The following is a 22,237-nucleotide window of genomic DNA, read 5'->3' as shown; positions in this document are numbered from 1 at the left end:
AGTATAAGTATTATTCAAGCAGTGTGGAATATTTAAAAAGAGGCATTGTGTGAAATCCTAGAAAACGAGACCCTTGTGATACTTCCTTGTCATTTGGCTCCAAAAGATTTCTTTAGAAACTCACAGATTACAAATTTCTTAGTTCTGAATCTGACTCATCCCCACCCAGATCTGTAGTGCTATTTTTATGAACTTTACATGTAAACATTGAACTAAGCAAAATTTTCACCAGCAAATATCTAATGACTTCCCCCAGTAGGTCCATCTGAGTAAAGAGGTCTCTATGAATATGAATTACCCTTCATGACTTTGCACCTTGAACTCACCATGGTGCATAAATGAAAGTTCCACGTAGCTCCAAGGAGTTGGCCTCACCCTTCCTCGAATGGAAAAACGTCTTAGTTATGAGAAAAGTAAAAGAAGTCTGTCCAGTAGACAGGATTTCCCCTCCACCAGTGACCATGCTTGCAAAACTTTGGAAATTCATTTCTTCTGACCATTCTCTTTTTAACAAAGCAGTCTTCAGAAAATGTCCTTTTTTACAGTCCTTTTTTTTTTTTTGGCGGTATGCGGGCCTCTCACTGTTGTGGTGGTCTCTCCCGTTGCGGAGCACAGGCTCCGGACGCACAGGCCCAGCGGCCATGGCTCACAGGCCCTGCCGCTCCCTGACATGTGGGATCTTCCCGGACGGGGGCACGAACCCGTGTCCCCTGCATCGGCAGGCGGACTCTCAACCACTGCGCCACCAGGGAAGCCCTAAAGTCCATTTTTATTTTTATTTATTTTTAAGGCAAAAGGCTAACATTTTTAGGCCTTTGTGACAGGTTTCTGAAAATATTTCCTTGCCTTTAATTAATTTCAAAATAAATGCATTTCCAGTCAGTCCACACACGGGTGTAAAACAGACATTATTTCTACAGAAAGAAAAAGGAGGTGGCTGGCATGAACCATGCTCCTGGCTTTGTCAAAACCTAAATGCAGATGATATTCATGTAAATAATCACAAATATGTATCTCCCAAGTAAGGAAGATCTGTCTGAGACATCAGTACAGAGAAATATAGATGTGTATATACAATTGGAAACGTTCATTTCTGAGGACTTAAATAAAGACATGATTCATTTAAGTCAAAGGAATAGAGAATTTGCAAATATCACTAACTTTACTGCAGGTTCCTGAAGTTTTTATGGTAAAGTGGGTGGCTTTACTTTTTTTAAATGTACGAATGAATAATTTTTAAATTATTTATAATTTTCATACAACAGCACCCAGATACCTTATAAGCCCTAACAAATATATATGAAGCTAGTTATAATGCACTTTTGAAAAATGTCCTGTATTTTGGAACTTTTTTTTATAATACAGGAGCTTCCCTAAGAAAGATACAAGCTTTCTTGAACCCCTTAAGATGTTACTAGTCAAAGCTAACCATTTGGAATTAAAATTTCCAACTCCACAGCAAAAGCGAGCTTGTAGATTTAATCTCATTTATTGAGATTTAAGGAGCAAGGAAGAAATGATTGTTTTTGCAACTTCATCAGTTTATTTCCACAAAACGTCCATAAGAATCTTTTCCATCACATGCTCCTTTCCATTATTAGGCGCTTGGCTGGGAGGTGTTTAGTTTGGCAGCTTGCCAAGTAATGTTCATTTGGGTCTTGGTGGTACTGAACTTGACAGAAAGCAAAGCACAGCGGGGAAAAGGTATTTTCAAATCACTATTTTCACATCAAAAATACAAGACCAAAAATCTCTCTTGCAAAATGCAAAACTAGACTATGCTTCTTTGCCATTCTTCTATGATGGCAAACCCAGGTATCCTGCCTTCGCTTATACCTCCCAAAGACTGGCTGGGGAAGGAGGGTATTTCCCGTGACCACAAAAAGGGTCCCCAACCTGGAGGACCTAAATCCTGCAAACTCACAAAGTCTGGCCTGGTAGAGCTCCAAAGCACCGCTCTTTGCCATGCCCCATTTCCACTGCAGGTTTAATATCTGTGAACTTTGACAGATGATTTCAGATATCTCACCTTACAATGCAGATCCTAAGGGTAGCTTTGTTGTAGACTTATTGAGCAGGTTTAGAGAGATGATCTCTGGAAAGCTAGGGCTAGCACAGTGACCACTGCATAAACACGAGTGTCATTGTTGAGAGTCTTCGGAAATAGGATCTGAGAGCAGTATTAACGATACATGGGTGAATGCACTCCGGGCATCAGCTGTAAGGGAGTGAGGACAAAGGGGATGGGCAGAGAAAGGAGGTGAAGGACAGTGAAGTTGCATCAGGACCACAGATGATTCCACAGTGAGCATGGGAGCTGGGATGGCCCTCCCAAGAGGTCCCAAACTGAGGCAAGGGGGTGAGGCTGTACCTTCATATCAGACCAGTCCTCACCTGGAGGCTGTCCACAGGGAGGAAGGTAATAGCCATGGGCAGGGCTGCTCCCTCAGCCCAGAGCTGTTCCTAGAGAGAGATATGGCTGCGAGCCAAGCCAGGCAGCAGTCCAGCAGCTGGAGGAATGCATGCCTCAGTCCAGTAGGGGCTGTGTGTCTGGGGTCCACCCCAGCTCCACCCACAATCCACCACTGTGTAATTGGTGCACTTCCTTCATGTGATTATGTTTACTCCAACTTGGTAAATCTCCTCCAACATCCTGCAAGGCTGCTTCTCCAGGGAAAATTACAGCAGGAAAGTTAGTGGGATGGAAGACAACCTTGCTTCAGTATCTAGTCTTGGGATCTACACTGGTGCTCATTTCTCCCTTCTCTATGCCTACCTACGTTCCCTCGACTCCTGGATGGCACCTTCTACTCCAGTAGTTTTTCCCAGACTCCCAGGCCCGGGAAAGTTGCTGCACTTGTCCATTGACTAACACAATTGGGCAGAAGACTATCAAGAAATGCCTGGAGCTGGGAGTAGAGGGAGACTGCCTGAGAAGGGGCACAAAGAATCTTTTGGGGGTGAAGAGAAGATTCTGTATCTTGACTGAGGTGGTGGTTACACAGGTGTGTACATGTGTCAAAACTTTTCCAACTGCACCCTTTAAAATGGGTACAAGAGAACTGATTTTTCAAAAACTGACTGCACGAAGCCTCTCTGCCACTTATTCCGGAGACAACTGGAGCTGTGGGTGGGTGACGAGGGGTTACTCTTTTCTTAGCTCCCACAGTGATCCCAGAGTTACACATCAAAGAGCTCCCCACTCACCACAAAGTGAAAATGACAAGGCTGGCTCCTGCAATTATAGTGACTCCCCAGACTAAAGAAACCACAAAAGGTCACAAGAACTCTCAACTCCAATATCATCGTGTATTTACCCAGGAGGCCTCGTGGCCATTTTGACCATGTTACGTTTTCCCACTGCTTCTTTCCATGTGTGTTCATTCACTGAGACACCCAAAGGTCAAGAGTCTTACTCAGTGTTGGTGACAGTGAGTCAATGGCCAACATTCCCCCACCACCTTGCTCCCATTCTCTCTCTTCCTTTCTTCCATATCGCAGAACATCTCAGGATACCCTAAAATTCATTTACTCAGGAAAAGTCAGCAACTACATTTTCATGCAGTAAGCAACCGACAGGCTTGGGGCCCCAAGAGAGCTGCTGAAATATTTACATGTTTTGTAAATATTTAGAGTAACGTTCACCTGAAAAAAAAAGGACGTATTTGCTTATTAACTCACCCCAATAAACTTGACAGGGTGAAAAATGCCAGTAGAATCTCTGTGGCATCTTTATTCAAGAAGACGTCTGAATTGCATCTACTGTACAACCAACTATGTAAATTCCAAAGTTATTAGACAGAACTGGTGATCCAAATGTCAGGAGAAATCATCTCATTCATTATGGAAGAGGTCACTTTAGTTGCCTCTAAAAGACATGCTGAGCTCCGACGGAGGTAGTTTTTTATGCTAAATTGGTAATCACACTTAGAACATATTCAGTAACTAGAGGCCAGAAACAATGTGCTCTAGCCCACTATTCACAATCCTGGTCTAGACGTCAAAAGGATTGCAAAAATACAGATTCCTAGGTCTCAGTATGAAGTTCCTACTTAATAGCGCTGGGATAAATCCCAAGAGTCTGTATCTTTTAAACGTTCCTAAGGTGATTCTAATGAATTCAACCCAGGCTTCTTAACCTTAACCCAGGTTTCTCTGTAACTTTCCTCTTCCTTAGTGCTGTGCTCAAAGAAACCCCACCATACGTTGTAGTCTACAGGAGTGGTACCCAAATGGTTTGGGTCTTTCACTCCTATCACTGAGTGCGCATCCCTGATTTGGGTATATTTATTTAATTACAAATGTATGAGTGCATCGTATTTCAAAAGAATCATGTTTAAATCCAGAAAAGCTTACCCCCAAGAGTAAGCAAGTCATTCAGCTGGTCTCTAGACGTGGGCATCGTCAATGAAGAGACTAGGTATACCAGGCTTAGAGCCAATATTACAAATATGTATTTTTCTAGGACAGGACACATTGTTTTCTTGTACTGTGCATCTTTGTCATTTTGAAATGGCAGTATTTCCTAGTGAATGTCAATATTGCTATTTAAGTGAAAAAAGCAATTTAAGTTTGAGAATTTTTAAACCTCTTCCTTTAAGAGGTTTTCCTAATATTTGTAATCAAACCCTAGAATGATAAGTACAAATGTTTACTTTTTTTATTACTTAGTGACATTTTCCTAAACAAGCAGGACACGAATGAAGCAAGGGAAACCACGAAGGCATGCTTTTGTGCAATGCTGGAGCGGTCTAGATCGTTGGCCAGGCAAGGTTGCGAAGCTTCCATCGAAAAAGCCTCCTAAGTACGTGCCCTTGTGTCAGGGTTTAAGTGCCTCAGAGTGCTGCAACCAAAGCAAAAATTTCCTACATTCGGCTGACGATGCCTGACAGTGTCCTTCCCTGTGGTCAAGGTTCATCCATAGGAGCAGGACAGAGCAGCCCCAGCTCAGTCACAGGCCATTGATCACAGCCTTTCTTTGAGAGGTTCTCAAGATTCAGTGCGGAGTTCCCAAGCTCCACTCTGAATTCCCTTTTGCTTTTCTTCCCCTTTCTGTTACCAAAATACAAGTCCATATTAAAAATAAACAGTGCTGCCTTGCCATGCATCTCTGTTCTCCTTTAAGTGGTCTGACTAGTACCAGTGAGTCAGACCTCCTACTGTTCCCCAACCCAGGACAGATCACTGGGCCCTCTCTGTCATTCCCCTCCCTTCTGGCTGCCTGTTCCGGTTCTCTCCGCTCAAGTCTTTATCCCAATCTAATTACGATTTTTCTGGCTGGTTATCAACCCCTCTCTCCCTCTGGGCACCTCCCTGGGTCTCTCCCAGGAACTCACTTGGCCTCACTTTTCTGTTTCTTTCTGCTTCTCTCTTTTGCCATCACTCTAAGTGGCCCTCTGTTTCCCCAGATAAACACGAAACAAGCATGAAAAGTGAACCACAGGAAGAATAAACCATTTTATTAGAGCATCGTGCCATACAAACCTGGGAAGAACCCCTGCTCATTCTGGCCCCGTCAGCATCCTCTGTCATGGGGATGCTTTCGAGCTGCCCTTAGAGACTCACTTCCTCTCCACAGTATTTGCATCCTTAATGCACTTCGAAGACAAGCTCTTGGCATCCATGCAAAAGCAATCTGTGCTGTGTGGAAGATATGGTCTCTAACCTCAGGTTGAACTAAAAAGCACTGGAAATTTTAAGAGGTTGTTTTGACCTTTCAGGGTCACTTAGGACGAGGATGTGCCTGGCAGTAGTTAACGGCGGTTTGATTGGACTCCAATGCTGTTTCTAAGTCTCTCCTTAGAATCTAGCCAAGCTAAACACATATTCTTTTCATCTCTACTCGCAAGTCCAGCCTTCAGCCCCAGGTCTTCAGTTATTCCTCGGTTCCTCTCTGGATTCCCTCCAGTTTGTTGACAAATCCTCCAATCTCCATTCAAAATTACTTCTTAATTTCTCTCTGATAGCATCTCCCAGCGTTTCCTCAAGATCAGCGTTTTATTCTGTTTCTGCCCACACAGAGAAAAGAGCACAAAGCAGCTTGAGGTAGCTCATGGAAGGGCCTTTCCAAAAGGCAGATGGATGCTCTCCTGGAGCTGGCAGGATTCTTTGTCTTTTCTTTTTTTTTTTTTTCTTTTGAAAACGAGACCTTTTCTTGATTTTAAAATCCATATCGATCATTGCTGAAAACTTACAAAATACAAATAGGCAGATGAATATGAAAACTCATGGGCGATCCACAAACTACAGATATTTCTGTTAATATTTTTTATGTTTTCTTTCTTTCCTTTGAATAGACATTATTTTTTTATTAAAGTATAGTTGCTGTACAATATTATATGTTACAGGGATACGACAGAGTGATTCACAATTTTTCAAGGTTATACTCCATTGAGAGTTATTATAAAATATTAGCTATTGTCCCCATGTTGTACAGTATATCCTTATAGCTTACTGTATACATTATAGCTTCTACCTCTTAATCCCCTACCTGTATACTGCCCCTTTCCCCCTCTCTCCCCACTGGCAACACCAGTTTGTTCTCTATATTTGTGGGTCTGCTTCTTTTTTGTTATATTCACTAGTTTGTTGTATGTTTTAGAGTCCACATATAAGTGATATGATACAGTATTTGTCGTTCTCTGTCTGAATTATTCCCTTAAGCATAATGCCTTCCAAGTCTATCCATTGCTGCAAATGGCAAAATTTAATGCTTTTTATGGCTGAGTAATATTCCATTCTCTCTCTATATACCACATCATCCATTCATCTGTTGATGGACACTTAGGTTGATTCCATATGTTGGCTATTGTAAATAAATGCTGCTATGAGATGGAGGTGCACGTATCTTTTCAAATTAGTGTTTTTTGGATAAATACCCAGGAGTGGAATTGCTGGATCATATGGTAGTCGTAGTTTTGGTTTTTTTTAGAAACCTCCATACTGTTTTCCACAGTGGCTGCGCCAATTTACATTCCCACCAACAATGTACTAGGGTTCTCCTTTCTCCACATCCTCTCCAGCATTTGTTATTTGTGTTCTTTTTGATGATAGACTTAGAAGACCAATTTTTTAAAAATTGAATTTCATTTTAAGGACATTTTCCCATGTTGTTAACTCCCATGTTTCCATTTCATTCTTCCGACTATCACCTTATACATGAGAATCACACTACTTTCTCTGTAATTTTTGAAAGCACAATGCAGATTGTAACTGGTAGGTAAATTCCTAAACAGTTCTCTTTCTTTTTCAACATTTTCTTGCCTATTCTTTTATTTGTTTATTTTTCTAGATAAATACTAGGTTCGTCTTGCTGGCATTTGGGATAGAATGTCAAGCTTGTTTCCTACTTCTCTGCATGTGTGTAAAGCAGGCCTAGTGCGTCAAAGAGCTAACGCCCTTAGGAGAGGTTCCTAACCAATGATGGACAGAAGTTAGTGGATGAACACCCCCTCTTCCCCACCCCTCGGATGGGGCAACTATTAGTACACTCTGTACAGATTCCCGGGTAAATTCAGCCTCAACCCCAGAGAGGTAATCTGATCATTTGGGCAGCCTTTCTTGGCTTCCTTCTTTCTGCCACTTCCCAGGCTTTACCCCTCTATTTCTGTACTCTTCCAAATGAACCACACGCACTCAAAACCTTACCTTCAGGTCTGCTACTTTGGGAACTCAACTTCAGACATTTCCTCTCCATTCCCACTTGAGTTCAGAAAAAAATTTTTTTTTCACCTGAACAGTTGCAATAATATCCTAACTTTCCTCATGGCTTCAATCTCTCCCTTCAAATACTTCCTTCAGATAAATATTTCTAAAATATAAATATGATCACGGTTTTCCCTGGCATAAAACTCTTTAGTGGTTCTTATTGTATGTAGGATAAAATATAAATTCTTTAGCATGGTTTATAGGGCATTCCATGATCCCATGACCTTGCCCATGTTTGCCTTTCCATCCCTACATCCAACCTCTTCCCACTACCACTCTGTGCCAGGGGTGTACATGCACAATGTCTTTCCAATCCTCTGGGAATTAACACACACCTAGTATCCTCCACTCAGCCAATGTCCAGCCATTAAATTCTCATTCATTCTCTACTTCTGCCTCAGTGAGTGGTGTTCCGTCCGCAAGTGGGTAGCAGGAAGACCTCCACGTATCTCCATCTGTGTGCTAGTCACACTGTACTCTATCTGTCACAATGGCCATCTCCCCTACTACGCTAAGAATTGCTAGAGGGCAGGCACTCATCTCTTGGAGCCATGTGGCCCCAGCGTCTCCCCATCACTCCACACACGGAAGGTGCTTTAGGAAAGGGTATTGTGGTAATCAATGACTGAGTGCGTGAATGTGCAAACTCCAACAGCTGTCAGAGCCGGAATTCGAGCTTGAGCTTGTCCTACCCCAAAGCTTGTGTTCTTCCTACCACAATGTGCTCTGTGAGGAGCCAGCCTGCACATGACACTGGTGCTGGGACACACAGATGCAATAGATTTGCAATGGTCATGCATTTTAAAGTGTAAGATTCTACCACCCACCTCAGTGGTCAGGAAGAGTGTGAAAGAATCTGAAGTGCCTTACTCTTAGCAGCTTCAGCAGATTTCTTTTCTCTTTTCTCTTGTGTCAGGTCAGAACTCCCTGCATTTTTTGACCCCATAAAACCCTACTTCTTCTTCTCCCTAATCAAAGTGAGAAGAAAAAGTTGTCTGGGGAGAATAGAGCCAGGAAGTAAGATCATTCTAAGAAAGACATCAGAATTGAGCAGCTCTCTGGAAATGACAGGAAGTGAGGCAGGAAGTTGGGAAGGAAGCCTGGCTTACCTGCTGCCACTCTGGGCAGAGTGAGGACGGAAGGAATTCGGATTAGGATTTTCCAGGTAACTCAGGAAACATTTCCTCTGTACTTCAATCATTCCCTCGTTGACTTGCCCAGTGTTACCTGAACGAGCAATTAAAACTACTGTTGGAATTGCGTCACGAATGTGGAATTCAGACAATGCTTTACTCTCAGATTTTGGCGAGACTTCCTTCTTCCGCATTCCCTCTCCTAACGTTGGAAAGGGGAGCAGGAATACAGACAGCTGAGGCTTAGCTAACATTTACAGTGGTAATGAGAATATCACTGGTGCTGCCTTGAGGTCCTCCTTTGGGTGAAAGCCATCTGCTTTTTTCCTGAGCTGGTGCTCTATAAATCCAGAGACTTCCCAGTCCCTCAAGACACCTGCTTCCAAGGGGCACCACGTGGTTCAAACCCCCTCTTCAGTAGGTTTTCTAGTTTCCTTCTTCCTTTACCAGGTGCCCCCCTCCACGTGGTAAACCTTGCTGTTGTCGTGAGTGGGTCTTTAATTCTGCTGCCAAAATGGATTTAACTTGTATTTGAATACGCCCAAGTGTCATGGACTTGACATACAATTTAATATTATGTTAATATTGTTATTCATCTGACATTATTTCATTACAATTATTTAAAGAGGTTACCCTCCATTGCCCCTAGATGAAAACTTGAGGTGGCCCAAGAATTTTCTGCTTAGAAAATAGACATGCAGTAGATCTTAAATGATAACTGTAAAAGTCTTGATTCTGAAGTCAGAATGTCCAGACCAAGAATTAATCAAAACACCAAAGTTTTCAATGTCCTCTATTTCCTCCTTAGTCTTGAGAGCTGCAGTCTCAAGGAAGATGGTAAGCACTTCTTTCTTTTCTTACTGACATTTGCCTCTCCGCTGACCCTGCACTTGCTAGATGTTTTCTGATCGGGTCAGAACAGACAGATGATTGAATGGAAAGAAGAAATGAAAGCCTTATTGACCTTGTACCCTTGGGTCTGGCAGATGAATAAGGATTATGCTTTCCCTTGTTGACACTTTCCTCGTTCTTTGGAGTTTCCACCACCAAGGACTTTATTTATGCTGATTACCTTGATCCTGAAAGAAACATTCCATTCCAAGTGGAAAACCCCTATGGATCTCATGTTAACCTTCAGCTTCCTACTGTTGGGTTCCTTCACTTTCTTATGGACGGCTCCCAAGACAGCCACATGCCTGGCCTTGCGCTCTCTCTGTCTCTGTCTCTCTCTCTCTCTCCCTGCTCTGCTCCATAAGAAATGAACAAGTGTCCCCTGACCCAACAAGTGCTAGGATCACCAGCAAATTTCACTCCAGCAACTTACATCTTGTCATGACAGGCTGACAGTGTTCTAGTTATCAAACTCAAGTCCTCCATGTCTCCCAGATGCAAGCTCTCCAGCTGGTCCATGAAAGCCCCTCACTGGGCTGATGAAGAGGCAGCACCCATCCCTATACCTCATACCCTCCAGGAAGGGACACTGCAACAGCTCTTTACAAAGAAATCTTTTCTCAAATCCTTCCTTCTTCTCAATTCTTATTTTATTTGAAGTCAGTGAAAGAAGTTAAATATCATGTAACCATTTTACAAAAAGTTTCTGTAAATTTTGCAAATGGGACTCACCCTGATATCCCCTTTGGTATATGATATCTCTAGAATTCACACCCAAGTCAAAACTATGGTGAGAAGAGACCTCTTTTAATATCTTAATCCTGCTGCCATGGAGGGCTCAATCCCCTCCGGTACCTGGGCTACATTCTGACATTCTCTCTTTTTATAAACTAGGAAATGCAGGCTCAGAGAAGTTAAGAAACTGCTCAAGGTCACCCAGCCATTAGATTGAAAAGCTGAACTTTGAACCCAAGACACTGTCTCCAGTCCTGGTACTTTAAACTTCTTGGCTATGACGTCCACTGTGGGGCACATAAAAAATGCTTCCTTTCTGACTTTCAGAAAAGTGCAGAGTACAGACTTTCCCAAATGCTGTAAAGGTTAGTCGAGTCCCAAACTCCCATCAGGCATTGGGACTCACTGTGCCTACTTTTCTTTTTGCTAGAAGGTATCAAGCATAGTGTTCCATGGCTGACTCAATCCCAAAGCCTTCAACACTTTGCTACTCAAAGGGTGATCCAAGGATCAGTATCTGAGAGCCCGTTAGAAACGTGTTACCTCAATGCCTCCCCATTAACCTACCCTATGAGAATCTGCATTTTATCAAACACATTAAAATTGAAGATGCACTGCTCCATGTTATCCTTCCAAGGAGACCTAGTGAAACTTCTATCGCATCTGCCTTTTGTAACTTCCCAGGTATCATCAAAGAGACCTGAAAGTTAGACTGCGCTTCATAATCTTCACCACATCTGTTATTTTGATCATATCAGGTTATGATATTAACATACCTTTATCCTAAAATATCACTCTGTTAATCTAATGTTTTGGTTATACCCTTTTCAGAGTCTACCCTCTCAAAATAAATTCTGCTCTTTGTCTTGAAGACTATAAACCAAATCTCTAAATGAAAACTAAACTTCCAACTGACTAATTGATAATATAGCCCAGCAGGGCAGGAAGCCTTAATGATAAAGAGTCAGGACTAACTTGAACTAGAAAATGGGCTGGTTCTTCTCATCTTCACAGCCCTCCCACCCCTAGCCCCGCACACTCATACATCACACGCACATACTTCCTACAGTCACTCACTCGTCTGCTAAATGAGTCAATGAGCAACTACTGAATGGCAGGCACCGTGATGAGAGCGATAACCCAAAAATGGATCACACACGGATTCTACAGGGAGCTCACGCTCTAATAGGGAAGAAAAGGCACCTATACAAACATTGGTCGTGTAAGGCAGAATATGAAACCTGTTGTAGAAATCATCTTTTGAGAGACTACACTGTGATAATATAACCACAGTCTCTCAGTGGCTCTCATGCGTTTCTGTGTGGGGAAGTCCTTTATGGATCTGCCATGTTTTGGGTCCATAGGCTGCCAACATTCCTGGAATCATGCAGAAGGAGCAGCCCCTTCTGAGACATGGTCCCGTGGACACACCATGTGGACGCCTGTAAAGCTTCTGCACAGAAGTGGCATGTCACTCTGAGGCAGGAGATAGATGGGCCCCAGGCTGAGCCTCTGGTGTCTGTCCCCTGTGGACAGATGCTCCAAGATGAAGATAATAGCAGGAGGATAACAGGAGAGGCTGGGCCCTGCCCAGATAAAAGATAGAGACCACATAATCCTCATTGTTGAGGTCAAGGAGACCTTCCCGACTACATATGCACAGAAATGCTCCTTGGAGGTCAAAAGGGAGTGATGTCAACCTACCCGTAGGCCTCTTTGCAGGAATCCATCTTGGCTAAGAGATGTGCGTGCGCACGTGGGAGGATGCTGAGATAAACCAAATACGGACTCAGAACCAGGCCAAGCAAGATGATTGGCCAGAGGAAACCTGGGAGAAATGCCCCATATAAGTGATTCAAACTACCACAAGGGCGCAACTCTCTCTCTCTGAGCTGGCCCATGTGTGCCTGTTCACACGTACTTTTTCCTCCTAATAAACACTTTACTTGTTTCACTACTTTCCGTTTCTTTGTGGGAATTCATTTCTACAAAGTCAACGGGCCAGGGGCCTTGTCACTGGCCACGGGTCCCTGGTGCTCTAGTGACAAGGATTCAGTGCTCTCACTGCCGTGGCCTGGCTTCAATCTTTGGCCGGGAACCAAAATCCTGCTTCAAGCCGCTGCAGGCCAAGACCTCCTGAGATCAACTCCCTCTCACATTCCAAGGGTCTGAGGAAGTCACCAGCCGTATCTCATGTCAATGGGGCACCAGGGAGGGGACACAGGGATGGGTGCAGTTGTGAGAGCAGTGAATATGTGCGAAATAGAACACAACCTGTCACACATATCGTGGGAGAGGGTTAGATGAAGTGCTTTGGGAATCTGGAAACCCGAAGAACACCTCTACCGGAAGGAAAGAAGGGAGACTTCCTGAAGGAGGTGATGCCCAGCTGGTTTTTGAAACACTAGCAGTGGGGATGAGAATGGGGAAGGAACGGGTGAACCTGGAGCCATAGAGGCAAAGTCCTGAGCAAAGGAGAGGGTGGGGTATGGGTGTAACAGGAATACAACTGAGATGTGATGGTGCGAGGTCTTAAATTCCAGCTGAGGTGTCATGACTGCACTGCAGAAGCAATGGGGTGGCGAGTCAGAGTCAGGGCAGACAATGATGTTTCACAAGCCGGGGGATGACATGGGTTGAGCCATGCAGCAGCAGGTAGATTAATCTAGTCTGACACAGAGCTTCCAGGAAGGTACATGGATTTAAGAGGCTTGGTTCTCTCTCTCTCTCTCTCTCTCTCTCTCTCTCTCTCTCTCCCCGTTTCTTTCTCTTTCTCACACCTGCTCACTTCCTAAGACCAGTTCAAATATTCTTTCATTTGCCCTTGAAGACTGACCCTGTCAAGAAAAATTATGTGATCTTTTTCTCTATAGCCATAGTCCTTTTACATTTATAGTTTATCCTAAGTTGTGTGCACCTGGTTTTTGCAGAAACATGAGTCCTCAAAGACAGAAGTCTAGCCTTTCTTCATTTTCCTATCTTCCATTCCAGCCCTGGGCTGTATGCAGATTTGTTTGTCAAAAGTACAGTTTGGCTGAGAAAAGCTATAGAGGCCCAATTTGAAGATTATTGCAATAGTCTATTAATACAGTGAAAACTGGAATAAAAGAGTCCAATGAGAAACATGGATTCGAATTTATGTATGTTTGTATGTATCCTTCCTTTGCTTCCAGTAAGTTCTGAGGAGATTTATTTATATTTTCATACCCCGCCCTTTGTGTTCCCATGTAACACTGTCTGAATGAAGTCAGACCCTTACCTAAGTCTGAACACACATGCTTAATTTGACATGAACTGAAAAATCCTGCGGAAACAAAATGCTTGGGTGAAAAGAAGCCTGCTTTTCACGTCAAGTCTTGTGCAATCGCTATAGAAGATGGTCAAGGGGGAAGCTCAAATAGGGAAGTTCCAAATCCTGAAACCCACTTTAATATCCACAAGGTCAGTTCACCAAAAATATTTTCTTGCCTGAACTTGTCAGTTGTCAGAGATTTGCACATTAATGATATCTCTCCAAGGCCTTCTGGATTTTGCAGTTTTCTGCTTCATGAGAACTGGAAACTTATCTCAGGGAAAGCCTGAGTGCTGAGATTCAAAGGGAGAAAATTAGTCTGGACTCCTTGGAAAAGACACCAGAGGTGACCTCATCGCTCAACATTCTCTCTCTGAAGGAAATAACAGGAATGGTGTAGATGACACAAATCCAAGTCCCATATTTGGGCACAAATGAGGATTACTAAGGGAATACAAATCTCACTGGTCCAGTGCAGAGGATGGTCTGCATAATCGTTGCCAAACACCCATGAATTTGTATGAGCAAGTGTGTTCATTTCCCTGCCGAAACAAATTACCACAAATTGGATGGTTTAAAACCATAGAAATGCGTTATTTCATGGTTCTGGAGACTTAAATCTGAAATCGAGGAGTCTGCAAGGCCATGCTCTCTCTGAAGACTTTAGGGGAGGACTCTTTCTTGCACTGCTTGGTGGTTGCCAGCCATCCTTGTTATTCATTCCTTGGCTTATGGCATCATAACTCCAATCTCTGTCTCCACCTTCACGTGTGCAATCCTCCTTCTGTGTCTCTGTCTTCTCTTCTTATGCGGACAGAGTCATATTGGATTTAGGTCCAAAACTAATGCAGTATGACCTCATCTTAACTTGACATCTGCAAAGACCCTATTTCCAAATAAGATCTTGAGTGGAAGACACCCTTCAACCCGGTACAATGAGTATATGAAGGACCAACTAACGAGGTGAATTTGGGTTCTTTGTTCCCCAACATACCTGCAAGCCAACCTCATAAAAGGCCAGCACACAAAGGGCTGGAGATCTGAAGTCGGGTGGCCATGTTGACACAGCCAAAGACAAGTAAAAGTAACTAAATGCATATTTTCAACCAACAATTGTAGAATTCATTCCAGCTCTCTTTGTGTATCAATGAATTTATGCCCTGTTTTTTTTTTTTTTAAACATCTTTATTGGGGTATAATTGCTTTACAATGGTGTGTTAGTTTCTGCTTTACAACAAAGTGAATCAGTTATACATACACATATGTTCCCATATGTCTTCCCTCTTGCATCTCCCTCCCTCCCACTCTCCCTATCCCACCCCTCCAGGCTGTCACAAAGCACCGAGCTAATATCTTGTGCCTTGCGGCTGCTTCCCCTTAGCTATTTACCTTACTACGTTTGTTAGTGTGTATATGTCCATGACTCTCTCTCACCCTGTCAAAGCTCACCCTTCCCCCTCCCCATATCCTCAAGTCCGTTCTCCAGTAGGTCTGCGTCTTTATTCCTGTCTTACCCCTAGGTGCTTCATGACATTTTTTTCCCTTAAATTCCACATATATGTGTTAGCATACGGTATTTGTCTTTTGCTTTCTGACTTACTTCACTCTGAATGACAGACTCTAGGTCTATCCATCTCATTACAAATAGCTCAATTTCATTTCTTTTTAAGGCTGAGTAATATTCCATTGTATATATGTGCCACATCTTCTTTATCCATTCATCCGATGATGGGCGCTTAGGTTGTTTCCATCTCTGGGCTATTGTAAATAGAGCTGCAATGAACATTTTGGTACATGACTCTTTTTGAATTTTGGTTTTCTCAGGGTATATGCCCAGTAGTGGGATTGCTGGGTCATATGGTAATTCTATTTGTAGTTTTTTAAGGAACCTCCATACTGTTCTCCATAGTGGCTGAACCAATTCACATTCCCACCAGCAGTTATGCCCTGTTTTATTCAAAAAAGATTTGAAGTAGTCAAGTCATAGATATTAGAAGGAGTTTAATATTCCTCAAGGAAACCAGCGTTTGCTGAATACATACTATGTGCCAGGCACAATTCTAGATGCCTTGCACACATTATCTCATGGAACTCCCATATTGCTCATGACAAATTAAGAATTATTTTCCCCATAATACAGGTAAAGAAACTGAGACTGAACAAAGGCCTTCTTTTTTTCAACGTTAGCCCCACAAATGTTGAATTATTCTTTGTATTCAAGTGGAAGTAAACATAAAACTCTATTTTTTAAAAGTCATTGAGGGCTTCCCTGGTGGCGCAGTGGTTGAGAGTCAGCCTGCTTAGGCGGGGAACGCGGGGTTCGTGCCCCGGTCCGGGAAGATCCCACATGCTGCAGAGCGGCTGGGCCCGTGAGCCATGGCTGCTAAGCCTGCGTGTCCGGAGCCTGTGTTCCGCAACAGGAGAGGCCACAACAGTGAGCGGCCTGCGTACAGCAAAAAAAAAAAAAAAGTCATTGATAACATTTTATGAAAAATATTTTACTTGAATTGACATTTTCAAAGGGTGATGGATCCTGATATTCATATTGTTATTCAGGTCACACATTATTTAGGGCATAAATTCTGTTACTCTTCTTCCTAATCTCTGTGAGATCTCAGTACAAAGAGAGTACAGACAGCACTTGATGGTGGAATTGTAAATAATTTTTATAAGTCCTTAAATCAGAATTCATACATTAACCCCAATCAAACTGGAGAAGACTATTGGCAGTGGGGGAATAAATTAGGAATTTGGGATTAACATATACACACTACTATGTATAAAAAAACCAACAGGGCCTACTGTATAGCACAGGGAAGTATACTCAATATCTTGTAATAACCTATAAGGGAAAAGAATCTGAAAAAGAATATATATATAAATGAATCACTTTACTGTATATGGGAAACTAACGCAACATTGTAAATCAACTATATTTCAATAAAAAATAAAATTAAAAGAATATGGGAAGTCATGAAATCCAATTCTGCTCTGAAATCTGCCATATAACGGTTATGCCATTTTGAAAAATTCATTCTCTAAGTCCTTATCTCTCTCATTTGTGAAACCAGCGTTGTGCAGCTATATCTTGAAAGATCCTTTCACCTTATGGTTTTAAGATAGTTTTTTTTAAAGATAGTTTTACAATAGGTTTTTTTTTTTTTTTTTTGCGGTACGCGGGCCTCTCACTGTTGTGGCCTCTCCCATTGCGGAGCACAAGCTCCGGACGCGCAGGCTCAGCGGCCATGGCTCACGGGTCCAGCTGCTCCGCGACATGTGGGATCTTCCTGGACCGGGGTACGAACCCGTGTTCCCTGCATCGGCAGGCGGACTCCCAACCATTGCGTCACCAGGGAAGCCCTACAATAGATATTTTTGAACCATAATATATTTCTTGACCTTCTGTGCAAAAAGTTGTAATTGGTGAGGAACACATTTTAAAGCATTTTAAATTCAAATTCTCATTTGACCACAGAGATCACTTTCTTTCAGACCCAGGTTAATTTGTGGAAGTGTGTGGTCCCATATTGAGAATAGATGAAATATTATTTTACATTATATTATATTATATTGCCTCAATGCTCTCTACCACTAACACATACCTTTATCCTTAATGCTTATTCCCTTAAGAATATCGTCTTCCTAGATATTTAAAATTTTGAACCTGTGTCCACCTAAGGAGAAGGTGCTTGCTTAAGTCTATGTTTTGCTTCTTATGGGTAAAGTTATTCCCTAGGACTGCCTCTAAGATCTCCTCCCCTTGGGGGAAAACCTTGGATCCATGTGTTTGGCAGATGATTAAAGCAAGCTCTGTTTACAGGTTTTTCTCTTGACCCAGTAAAGTCAGAGAGAAGAGAAAGAATACATTAGTTACTTCTCTGATTTTTCAACCCTAAGAACGTGGACGTGATGACTTCCAAGGATGAACACTTTGGAGTCCTGTTAGCAAGCACAACAGAAAAGCCTTTAATAAGGCTGTCTTTTATTTGCAGCCCTTGAATAGATCTGCTTTTTAGATGGAGGATAAGATTTTTTACAAGGACTGAGGTTGCTAGGAGTAAACGTTACCTAGGGAGGCTGGGAAGCCAATGTGACTGATGAGCAGATGCGTGGATTCTCTTGTCTTATAGTCAAGGAGCCTTTTAGAGTCTCTGCGTTCTCTCATTACCAACCCTTGAATCTGAGCCTTCAGTATCACTGGCCACCTGGAAGTCCCAGCAAAAATTTATCACGTTTAAAATGCATGGATTGAAGTCATTCAAAACAGACTATTAATTTTCTATCATCAAATTTTTAGTGGTTCTCATTAATTTTATAAAAATATAAATGTATGGGGCTTCCCTGGTGGCACAGTGGTTGAGAGTCCGCCTGCTGATACAGGGGACGCGGGTTCGTGCCCCGGTCCGGGAAGATCCCACATGCCACGGAGCGGCTGGGCCCGTGAGCCATGACCGCTGAGCCTGCGCATCCGGAGCCTGTGCTACACAACGGGAGAGGCCACAACAGTGAGAGGCCCGCGTACCGCAAAAAAAAAAAAAAAAAAAAAAAAAAAAAAAAATATATATATATATATATATAAATGTATGGCTGTATCTAATTATCTAATAATGATGTGCTAGCTTCATGCGCATATACATTTGGGGAAGTATACTGATTGATCCAATAATTCAACAGTTGGTTTTGACTGAAAAGTAAATAATTAAAAGAGGAAAACTAACTGATCTGTTTTGAACCAGGCTTCTCAGGCCTTGGGGCACGCTTGTCACTAAGAAAAGTCCAACAATTACAAGCATTTGGACTGGGAGGGAATTTGGAGACTCAAATTGTGCTATACTGAGGCTTGTTCTTAACGGACAGTGTGAATCAGTTACAGAAATAGTTTCATCATATTAGGAACCCAAAGTCTCAAGAGAAGCCATGAACAGATTAGATACAGAAGGCAATAGCAAATTTTTAATGTTAAATCTGAAGGTGATAATAACATAGTCAATTCTACAGACAAATCATCAATTATAAGAATAACGTAATTTTTTAAACCAAAGAACATAAGGAAGCCACAATCTCCATATTGAAGAAAAGAAGAAAAGGAACAAACCAGAGATTAGTCAGCCGGAAGGGTGGTCACTTGTGGAATGATTAGTTTAGAATAGAACCACTAGATACCATCTGGGCATCTGCTCGGATGTATTTCATGTTGTGTGATTTGCCCCATCCACCTATAGCCTTGGTGTACGGTCAGGCCACTCAGGACGGCTGTTCTCTTGCTCTCTGTACATCTCCTGCTGGACCAGTCCCTGCCTCACCCACACCCTACTCACATGACTGACCTTCCCTCTTATGAATAGAACCTAATCAATAAATGTCTACAGACTTGCCCCTGGCCCAGCTAGTGATCCTTCTAATCCTTAGATCAGAACTAGCGCTACTATGATGGTTTATCAAAGGGGTTTGTCCCTCTGCTGGTTTCCCTGGTAACCGATGAGCCAACCCGGCATCAATGCCCTCTGTACCTGGTAACTTCTCCCTCCCCCAGGTAGCGAAGACTGATGCCACGTCCTGCCCAATGTCTGCCACACAGGTGGGGCATCCCTCCAGGACCTTGCTTCACACATGTAAGATCCCCATATGAATTAAACCATTGACGTCTCTGTCGCCGTCACTGGGCTCTTTCTTCTGTCTTGAGGCTGGGCAAGTACAGGGCTTACAGGCCTGCAGGGTTCAGCCCAACACCTGGGCTCCTAGCAGCTTCCTTACACTGTCCCTTTGGCCACATCTTAAGGAGCTGCGTTTTCAGCTTTTCCTTGAATTTCAAGGGAGGCGTGGTATCTTTCCAATACACTTATTTTTAAAAGAGCTCACTAGAATTGATTTCGAACACTTTTGATCAAAAGAAATGTGACAGGAGAGTCAGCTCTAAGCCTGGATCCGTTTCAGGAAGGGTAAAGTCGACTATGATGCTGCACATGGTCATGGGTGGGAGCGTCCTTTGGCCACTGTGACAGGCAGCTTACTCACCATGCTGGCCCTTTCCTTCCCGTAGGAGAAAGTCACTCTGGACGGCTGGAGTCCCAGAGAGGACTCATCGGTTGTGACACCTGTTTCTTGAAAACGAAGCTGTCCTAGAATCAACAAAGTGAGAGTGAGACCCCAAGTTACCCTTTGCTAAGCATGAGCGCTGAATCCCAGTTAATGTCACGGGGCTCAGTCTCCTTCACCCTTGCTACTCACTTCCTGTTGTGGAAACCACAGCATATGGATAATGGGCAATCGAGCTCAGTACCACTTGGAATTCATTTGGAATTTACGGCTTCCCCCAACTCCTGTTTTCTGGATTCAGGCTCAATTTATGGCTTGGAACACAGTGTTTCCTACAGGAAAAACTTTGAAATGTGCAGAAGTAAAAAGGGCTCTTGGAGAATATTAAATATCTCTTACAAAACACCATGCTGATGAGTGAATGAGAGTGTAAATGAATCCAGATAAAAAGTATTGCGTTTCCATTGAAATACTCAGGGGCTCAAGAGTTAAGGGGAAAAGTTTTGTGGGGAAATGTGTTTTAGGTTATGCTAAATGTAAAACGTGTGCAAAAGCGCTTGAGATGTTTTTCCTAGATTTAGATGCCGCCACATTACTCCGTCTCAGTAATTAGTAAATGGGACAAGTAAAATTTATGTGTAAATTCAACGCAGTTCATGAGCATGAATATTGATCTCAAACTCCAAGATGCAATTAAGCACAGAGTATTTGCAGAATTGCCTTGGAGTAAATTCCAGACTCTAAAGAAGTTGTGAATTAGGCCCCGAAGAAAGAGACGAAGGCACTGACTTGTGGATTTCAGTTTTATTTTTAAGGTGGCTTTCAAATTGTTTTGAATTTAGTCATTTCAGGAATGTTCATGGGAGAATAAAACTGAATAAACCACCTAAGGTGGGGACACACGGCACATTTTTATCCTCTATAAGCCCAGAAGAGGACAAAAGCAATTGGACTTCGGCACAGTGCAAGGAAGCATCAGATGGTGAGGGAGGGTGACTCTTGCAAACCTACGATCCACTGTGCCACCTCCTGGCACCCCCTTTTTACGAAAGACCCACGTTGGTACGTGCTTTCACTAACCGAAAGAAATCTGAAGAGGATGTTTCACTTCTACGAAAAGAGGCAAAAAGCGAAAATAGCATCAGGGTTTGTTCTGCATCTAGTCGTTAGAGAGGCAGCAGACGCTCTGAGCAGTGAGAGCGGCCCTGTCAGGCTCCTTCCCCGGGAGCTACACTCAGCATCTCAGCATCAAGCCGCCATCACCTTGACCTGTGCCTGTGAGCATCCATGCTTTATCTCAATTTATTTTGTGCAGCCCTTAGCAAGATGTGTCCTAAAGTAACTGCTTCTTCGCTTTATCATTTCGGCTTACGGAAGGTTTCACAGGAACACTCTACTTTCGGATACCGGGGGGAACCTGAATAGCACACTCTCTGATGTCTTGTTTCCTTTTTTATGTTATTAATGTGAGCACTTCTGCCCAGTGTATGTAAGGCATCATGGGTAGTTATCACTTTCTCTTCAAGTAAGGTCCACTGAAATCTCTGTAGCGAACGCCGTGATATCCACTACAGAGATCCGGCATTGAGCAATACGTCTTCTGTCCCCTAGAAGATGATGATATCAGAGAACGGAGATGACACATGATAAACCAGTCCAGCTTGGAGGATACCGAACTAGAGAAACAAAGCTACACGAGGGTCTGGAAGAGGGTATGAAGAAACATTGATCTCTTCCTCTTCTTTAATGAAGCATCTATAAGAAATTTACATTTCTATTTTCCTCATTTCCCGAATTCCTCATTTCTCTGCCGCTGAAATAACATCTGTCAACCATTCACTGTCAAATTCTCTCTGAAGGCCTTTTGCCTCTACGCTTCCCGGGGTCCCAATCAAAGTTTCTTGGCGATAATGTAAATTTCCTGTGTTATCCTTCCCTGGATCCCCATCTCTTGTTTGCACATCGTAATATGTAATAATTGTTTGTTATGCTTTCAAATAAACAAAGGGCTATTGTGAAACATATTCATTAAGTCTCGTAAATTGTTTTATTACGTTAAATGCATAGTCTTCAATGTAATAAATTCACATTTCAAGAAGACAATTGGGTAGAATTCTCTAAAGGAAAGATAGAAAAGTTTTGCCCATGTGGAGTGCACTTAATTCTTGTGGGTATCGAAACAGAATTGTTCATGCTTTTATTCGGTTGGTAAGGATAATCCCAACTCAGAGTTTCAGCAAAACAGGGTATTCCTCCTGGGAAGACAAACTTTAAATGAAAAGTGTACCCCTCACATTTTCATCATGGCAGATACCAACTTTGAACATCATTTGCTTGTAGTGTTTCCAAGCAAAACACAATTCTGTGGAGGAATTGCAAAGTGAAGAGGAGGTCCCTGCGAAGTTTTCTGAGGAGCAAAGACTTCACAGTTGGACCATTTTGC

The sequence above is a fragment of the Phocoena phocoena genome, chromosome 9 (assembly GCF_963924675.1).
Source record: "Phocoena phocoena chromosome 9, mPhoPho1.1, whole genome shotgun sequence".
In the NCBI taxonomy this organism is placed as follows: domain Eukaryota; kingdom Metazoa; phylum Chordata; class Mammalia; order Artiodactyla; family Phocoenidae; genus Phocoena; species Phocoena phocoena.
Note: the sequence above shows the minus strand (reverse complement) of the source record.